Genomic DNA, 7,500 nt, shown 5'->3' with positions numbered 1-7,500 from the left:
AAGGGAGGGAGAAGACGACTCACCCGTTTCGGCCATGCACTAGAACTTGACTCCTAAGCTCGCCGACGGCAATGTAATGCAAGCTCTCTTTCTCTCTCTTTCTCTCTGTTTCAAACACGCACACATTATTCCCCCTCTCTCTCTCTTTCTCTCTCTCTCTCTCTCTCTCTCTCTTTCTCTATTGCTCTTTCTTTTTTTCTTTCAGACATTCGTATATTTCCTCTCTCTTTCTTTTTTCGTATACATCGATGACATATACGAAAATTTCGTTGATAAAAAAGACTAACAAAAGTCACGTATAAAGTGAAAATGATCATTGAGAAAATTTATTTTCATATTTAAAAATTTATTTGGAGGTTTGAACTCGTACATGGTACTGAACGAAAGTGGAAAAGGAATATGATAAAAATTTTTAAAAGGACAAAGAAAAAAAATAAATAGAAAAAGAAGAATACAGAAAACAGAATAACTATCTAAAGACGAATAATAAAGGTGGCAGAAAAACGATCTAAGAAATAATATGAAAAAAGGGAAAAGACAATGTGACGGATAAGAAGAGAAGGAGGATGCACGAAAGATAAAACGGTAGAGGGCGGGGTAAGGGGGACCCGTAAAAAAATGGAAAAACAATGCGAAAGATAAAAAGTGATGGACTATATAAAATGATAAAGAGAAAAGAAAAAAGAGAAAGAGGGAGGATATAAAAGATGAAAAGATACGAACAATGCAAGAAATAAAAAGGGGTGGGAGGGGGATAAAAACAATGTGAAAAGATAAAGAGAGAGAGAGAGAGAGAGAGAGAAACATTAGGGGGTGAGATGGGGAATAAAAAAAGGAGAGGGGGCGGGTAAAGAAATATGGAATCTTAACAATAGATCAATGAAAGTTACATGCTTTGAAATTAATAATGAACAAAAAAAGGAAGAGAAGGAAAAGAAAAATAACAACAAGAAAAATATATATGTATACGTATACATTAAAAGATAAAAAAAATAGTTAGAAAGGATTAAAAAGAGAGAAAGCGTGAAAAATGAAAAAAAAAGAGAGAGAGAGAAAGAGAAAGAGTAAGAGTAAGAGAGAGAGAGAGAGAGAGAGAGAGCGTGGGCGTGCAAGTAGAGACAGAACGTTACTAGTCGGGCGGGACTATGGCTCGTTTCTTCCCCTCCTCTCGTTCGTCCTCGCAATTCCCTCCTCTTCTTCGTCCTCTCCTCCTTCTTCGCCACCTTCTCCTCCACCTCCTCTTCCTTCTCTTCTTCCTCCTCCTCCTCCTCCTCTTCCTCCTCCTTCTCCTCCTCCTCCTCCTCTTCCACCATCGGCCTCCATGCTCACGCTCACATGCAACACCAGAGAGGCAGACCGGCCGGCTGGCACTCGGGTGCCTTTAGCGCCGTGCATCTCCGAGTCAGTCAGTCGGTCGGTCGGTCGCTCGGTCGGTTCGCTCGCTCGCTCCTACGAACGCGAGTGTTTCCTTTTTCCCTCCTCCTTCTCCTTCGTGTCTAATATTTCGTTGTTTAATAATGTGTTAGAGAGGTATTAACTATACACATATATTTTATATAATATATATATATATATATATATATATATATATATATATATATGCATATATATATGTGTTTGTGTGTATACAAAAAAATATATATATACATGTGTATATGTGTGTGTGTGTATATATATACATATACATATATATATATATATATATATATATATATAGGCAGTAATTGGCAATAATATTTTATTACGTTAATTGAAGAAATTTTCTTCGATTCGATCATAGAAAATACTTTGCGATTCTCTGCACTCGGATGCTGTGTATACATTCTATTCGTGTTTATCTCTCTCTTTCTCTTTCTCTTTCTCTTTCTCTTTCTCTTCCTCTGTGTATGTGTCTCTCTCCCTCTCTCTCTCTCTCTCTCTCTCTCTCTCTCTCTCTCTCTCTCTCTCTCTCTCTGTATCTCTTTTTTTTCCTCTATGTGTCTGTGTATGTAATACATATTATTATTTTTCTTTTTTTTCGATGCAGTAGTCACGGTCAATCGAAAAAAGGTTTCGTCGACTTTAATCGTGCAATATCGATGTATGTGTGCGTGTTCTTCATTTTTATTTTTTTTTCTTTTCCCTTTTTTTTTCTTTTCTTTTTTTTTTTTTTTTTTTTTATTAAGTTACACGTATTAATTTTATTTCTAGAATGATCATTTGTTATACACGTTACTTTATTTAAGAAATTAGAATTGAGGAGATTGAGATTATATATGCAACAAAAAATTGTTATTTAATTAATGTACGAGAGAAAGAGAAAGAGATATGTGTAGAATGAACACGACGAAGTGCATCTTGATTGGTTATGTCCTATCTAGAATGAACTTTCGCGTGACAGTAAGATTTTCTTTTCTCTTTTAAATATATTTATTTCTCTTTTCTTTTTTTTTTCTTTTTCATTTCTCTCTCTCTCTCTCTCTTTCTCTCTCTTTCTCTCTTTTTCTTTATCTTTCTCCTTCCTTCTCTCGAGAATCTTCGCGAACGTCGCGTGTACGTTCAAAGAGATAATTTGCAAGATGCTCGCACGATCGTCGCGATATATAATATTATATGTAAGCAATTTGAAATGATTCTCCTTCAAAGCGTTAACTGAAACATTCGGCCTGACACTTTTTCGTCGTTCCCTTTCTACACTTTGAAATCCTTTTATGTAGTTTATTCGATTCGAAGGAAAGAAAGAAAGAAAGAAAGAAAGAAAGAAAGAAAGAAAGAAAAAGAAAAAAAAAGAGAGAGAAAGAAGAAGAAACGAAATAAACATTGCGAGACAATTTTACAATCTTTGCAATCATCTGGTATTACGTGTGTTACGTTTTTCTTTTTTACAGTTTTCTCGGAATTCAATCAGAAAACATATATACATATATACGTACATACATACATATATACATAAATACATACATAGGAAAGTGTTGAATATTTTTGAAATTTCGCTCGAGTCATAAGTCACAAATTTTAATTAATCTTATCGATTGATTGAACGATACATTTGATACATTAAATTATATTGTATAATGCAGTATTGTATAATTAATACAATATAATATAATATAATGTATGAATGTGATTGGATCGATCGAATAATCGTCTTTAATCGTATGATCCCCGTCATTTTTTTTTCTGATTTATTTTTCGGATGGATTTTCATCTTTGTTTTGTGAATGGTGGGAAGGGAGATAGACGGGAGGGGAGGGGTGGGGTCATATTAAATAGAATAAAACGAGAGAGGATGAGAACGAAAAAAATAAAAGGGCGGAGAAAAGGAGAAAGAAACAAAAACAACAATAATAATAATAATAATAATAAAAAAAGAAAACAGCAAAAAAGAAAAAGATGAACCGTAAAAGGGAGTAAAGAATAAGGAGAGAAAGAGAGAGAGAGAGAGAAGCTCGCGGGCCGGTTACTTCCATTCGCGGCATTTTGCGACGTGCATCTTGCTTTGCGAAGGCGAAGTAACGACGATGGCGAACATTATTACTACAGCATTAGCAGCATCAGCAGTAGTAGTTGCAGGAGCAAAAGCAGTAGCAGGAACAGTAGCAGTAGCAGTAGCAGTAGTAGGATCAGTAACAGCAGTAGCAGTAACGTGGCGCACGTGTGTTTGCGCATTCTACGATCCGATTGGTTAAAATGCAAGTAACCTTCGCGGATAGTTGAGGCTCGTTGTTTAAAATCAATGCTCTCGGATGACATTCAACGTGAGTCTCACGCAATGCCGTACCTTCCAATCGTATTATCGTTTGAATTCTTTCTTTTTATTTATTTGTTTTTTTTTTTTTTTTCTTTTTTTCATTTTTCCTCTTTTCTTTTCTCATCTCCCTCAGCTCTCTCTCCCCCTCCCCACACCTTGCCTCTCATATTCTTTTCTCGTTCCTCTCGTTTGTTCTTCTTTAAATTAATTACTTTTTTTTCTCTCCTTTTTCCTCTTCAAGAAAATCTCCGCGAATAAACGTATTGTTCTTTTTTTTTTTCTTTTCTTTTTTCTTTTTTGTTATTTTTTTCTCGCCTTTTTCTTTTCTAACGTGACTTTGTTGATATAAAAAATAAATTTGTTGCAATTGATAGGAGATCAGGTGTGCGCGTATATTCGTGTACTTGTGTACGTATGTTCTTCTTCAAGAATGCAATGATATACATTGCAAATTATATTTCTCCTTTTTATACGTGTGTACGTGCTTGTATATGTGCGCGTGTTAGTTATCAAGAATGCAATGAGATAAGTTGCATATTATACGTGTAGATTTTTCTCGAATAATATTCTCCTCGGGATCATTCTCGTAGCTTGTCGATCGACGATCATGATTCAGAAATCATTGTGGATTATCGCGATACGCGATTGTGTAGTACTTTATGGTATAGACGTTTGATACTTCCTCGTCGACTGTCTGGAATCTTAAAACGATACAATAACAAAAAGGGTCGCGCTCGTGATCATTAGGTATATCTGGGTTTGTTTCTTTTTCTTTGTTTTTTATTTTCTATTTCTTTCTTTTTTTCTTTTTTTTTTTTTATTGTTTTTTTTTTTTCCCCTTTTTTCGCCCTTTTCAGTAGCACTCTCTGATCTTCTTCGTATTAAATCACCGTAACCAATCATCCACCGTATCTTCAATAACGTCGATCGTTTCATCGAGTTTTAATTTTAATAATTGTTAATGATCGAGAAATAATTATTTTAGAAAGATTAATTGATCAGTAGTTATAGAAGAAAAATAATGACTTATAGTGACTGTGACAATCTTCGAAAAAAAAAAAAAAAAAGAAAAAAGAAATTGTAAAAAGAAAAAGAGGAAATTGTCCGAAATTGTAGGAAAAAATGTAGTCGTTTGAAATATCATCGATATAGTTAGACTTATTGAATGATTGAAAATTTTTTCGGAGGGGAGGGGGTGAAGTCTTTGAAATAATAGAAACATATATAGTCGTTTAGAAACGATCGAAGATGGAGATAACGATTTTGAAGATGAAGGAAGATTATAAAAACAAAGAAAACAAACAAACAAACAAACAAACAAACGAGCAAAAAAAAGAAGAAGAAAGAAAAAAAATTCTCCAACATCGTAGAAAATAAAATTAGTCGATTAGTCATCTATTAGATCGTTCATATTAGATCAAGAAAAGAGTGACTTTTGAAAGGACGAGGATCTTAGAGAAAGAGAGAAAGAAAAAAAAAACAAGAAGAATCTTAAACATAATAAACAAATTTAATTCGTTAAAAATGATCTGAAAGATAGAATGACTAATATTGGAAAGACGTGGGGGAATGTAGTGGGTTGAAAAGAAAGATAAAAAAATCTTGAAAATGTGTGAGATAAAAAAGGAAAGGGTATCGAGAGGGCTCTCTCTCTCTCTCTCTCTCTCTCTCTCTCTTGTTGTCGTCGAGAGAAAAATAGAGAGAGAGAGAGAGAGAGAGAGAGAGAGAGAATATCAGGCGTGCAGTCTGGCCAGCTCGTTGCCAAATTCAGTCTAGGTCGTTTCTGCGCAGTTCCCTCGAGGTCAGACAAGAACAGAACGTATCACGTTGATGTAGATATATTTTCCGTCGCGTAAAACGCATATCTTCAGTGCGGAAAAATACATTTCGTTCGTCTTTCTGTCTGTCTCTCTTTATCTCTCTCTCTCTCTCTCTCTCTCTCTCTCTCTTTCTCTCTCTCATTCTGTCTCATTTCTATACGTACGTATAGATCGTACGATAAAAGGACATACGTCACAGTTGTTGAAATATATGATTTTTTTTTTTTTTTTTTTTTTTTTTTTAATACGAGAAGTTTACTTGCTAGCCTCGCCCACGCCAGATACGATGAACTTTTGACGTGCTTTAAGTCTCGTCGAGACACCCGTTAGATATCGATCTGCCTTCCGCCATGGGACTACGACGACTGCCGTCGTGGCGGCGTAGACTCTCGGTATTAACCTTGAACTTCAACCTCGGCATTGACGGTGGTGATGTTGGTGAATAGTAGTGGTGGTTTTAGGACGCCAATAATATTATCCCATTTCGAACATAAGAATGATCTTATGAGAATGATCGATTAAGATCTTTGAATATTTTGCCGTTATGTCATCGATCTTAATTAATAAGAAATCACACTTGTTGATATAATTTCGTTAATTCAGCTGTAACGATACAGAATCAGCTGATCGTTTCTCTCTTAATACATAATATTTTATATATATGTATATATACGTGTTATACATTTTTTTATATAGTAGAATATATATCATATATGACATAATTTATATATATATATATATATATATATATATTTATGCATACATACATAGGTATATGATACAGCTGGATTATAATAGCAAGGATGAAAAAAAAGAGAGAGAAAGACTATAGGGAAAAGTGTACGGTTCATAGAACATATCGATAAAAGTTTAACTTGCACGTGTTCACTATAAAAAGGAAGATTAGACGTTAGCTCTTCTACGATCGTGTCAATGTAAAAGAACAATGCTTATGTAACATTCGAGAGCTGGTAATTATATCGGTGCTCACGTTCGTCCACATGTGCCTTTTTCACTCTTTCTATTCTATGCACATCCGCATCGAACGACACTGTTGCACACATCATCAACGAGTCAGAGAATACCATTCATTCCGTGTACATACATACGTATATACAATGTATACAAACATAAATAAGTATATATATATATATATATATATAGATAGATAAATTAGAGATGCATGCATATCTATATATTATATTACGTCGATATAAAACGTGTTTCTTAGCTGAGAAAAGTAATTAATAAATTAGATTAGATATTTATTAAGATAAAATTGAGAAAAAAAAAATATATATATATATGACTATGCATTTCCATTAGTATATATATATAATAACGTTAATATAAATTCTAAAAACTTTTTAATTAGCTCGGATAAAGAAAAAAAAAAAAATACGGAAGAATTCTATATCGAAGTCCTATCTAAGTACATGTATACGCTCAAGTATGCTTCTTTCTTCTTTTATTTTCTTATATATATATATATATATATGTATATATGAATGTATGTATGTATATATTTATGTATGTATAAATTTTTGTTTCTTCTTACGTTTTATCAACGATTCTAAGTACATATATATGTATAATTAACTCAAGGTTAATCGTTGTCTTACGGTCATAAGTTATTGCTTCGAGACGTTGAATTGCAATGAAGATTATGCTACCAGCTCATTTATGCTTCTGACTAATTAGGTGGGGCCTTTCCTTTCTCTTCCTCTCTCTCTCTCTCTCTCTCTTTCTCTTTTTCTCTTCCCTCTTTCTCTCTTAAAGTTCATTTTTTTTTCGTCAGATATATCCTCATAATCCATCCTTTTCTTTTACCCTTAGAAAAATTCTTAAAAAAATTTAACGAAGAAGAACGAACTCGAATGACAATTTATTATTATTATTATTATTATTAATATTATTATATTACTATTGTTATTATTATTAATATTACTC

At 33.5% G+C, this 7,500-nt stretch overlaps 2 protein-coding genes and 1 long non-coding RNA gene across 6 annotated transcripts in view; 2 read left to right on the top strand and 1 right to left on the bottom strand.

Annotated features, from left to right (window-relative positions):
• The window catches only part of LOC124430786 (transcriptional protein SWT1-like), a 21,527-nt gene extending 20,494 nt beyond the window's left edge, over window positions 1-1,033 (bottom strand). The window contains exon 1 of the mRNA XM_046977821.1: window positions 24-1,033. The gene's annotated coding sequence lies outside the window, so the exon portion shown is untranslated. The remainder of the gene's footprint in view (window positions 1-23) is intronic.
• The window catches only part of LOC124430789 (retinoic acid receptor RXR), a 49,968-nt gene that overhangs the window by 14,971 nt on the left and 27,497 nt on the right, over window positions 1-7,500 (top strand). Inside the window, exon 1 of one of the 4 annotated variants that reach the window (XM_046977831.1) lies at window positions 1,357-1,530. The exons of the other annotated variants lie outside the window; for them this stretch is intronic. The gene's annotated coding sequence lies outside the window, so the exon portion shown is untranslated. Of the gene's footprint in view, window positions 1-1,356; window positions 1,531-7,500 lie in introns of those variants that run through there. 4 annotated transcript variants of the gene reach the window in all.
• LOC124430792 overlaps window positions 2,097-7,500 on the top strand; it is a 5,665-nt gene continuing 261 nt past the window's right edge. The window contains exons 1-2 of the long non-coding RNA XR_006943845.1: window positions 2,097-3,737; window positions 7,387-7,500. The exon at window positions 7,387-7,500 is cut by the window's right edge and continues 261 nt beyond it. This is a non-coding gene — a long non-coding RNA (uncharacterized LOC124430792). The remainder of the gene's footprint in view (window positions 3,738-7,386) is intronic.

The sequence above is a fragment of the Vespa crabro genome, chromosome 19, assembly GCF_910589235.1.
Source record: "Vespa crabro chromosome 19, iyVesCrab1.2, whole genome shotgun sequence".
NCBI lineage: Eukaryota > Metazoa > Arthropoda > Insecta > Hymenoptera > Vespidae > Vespa > Vespa crabro.
Note: the sequence above shows the minus strand (reverse complement) of the source record. Positions and strands in the feature narration are given on the sequence as shown.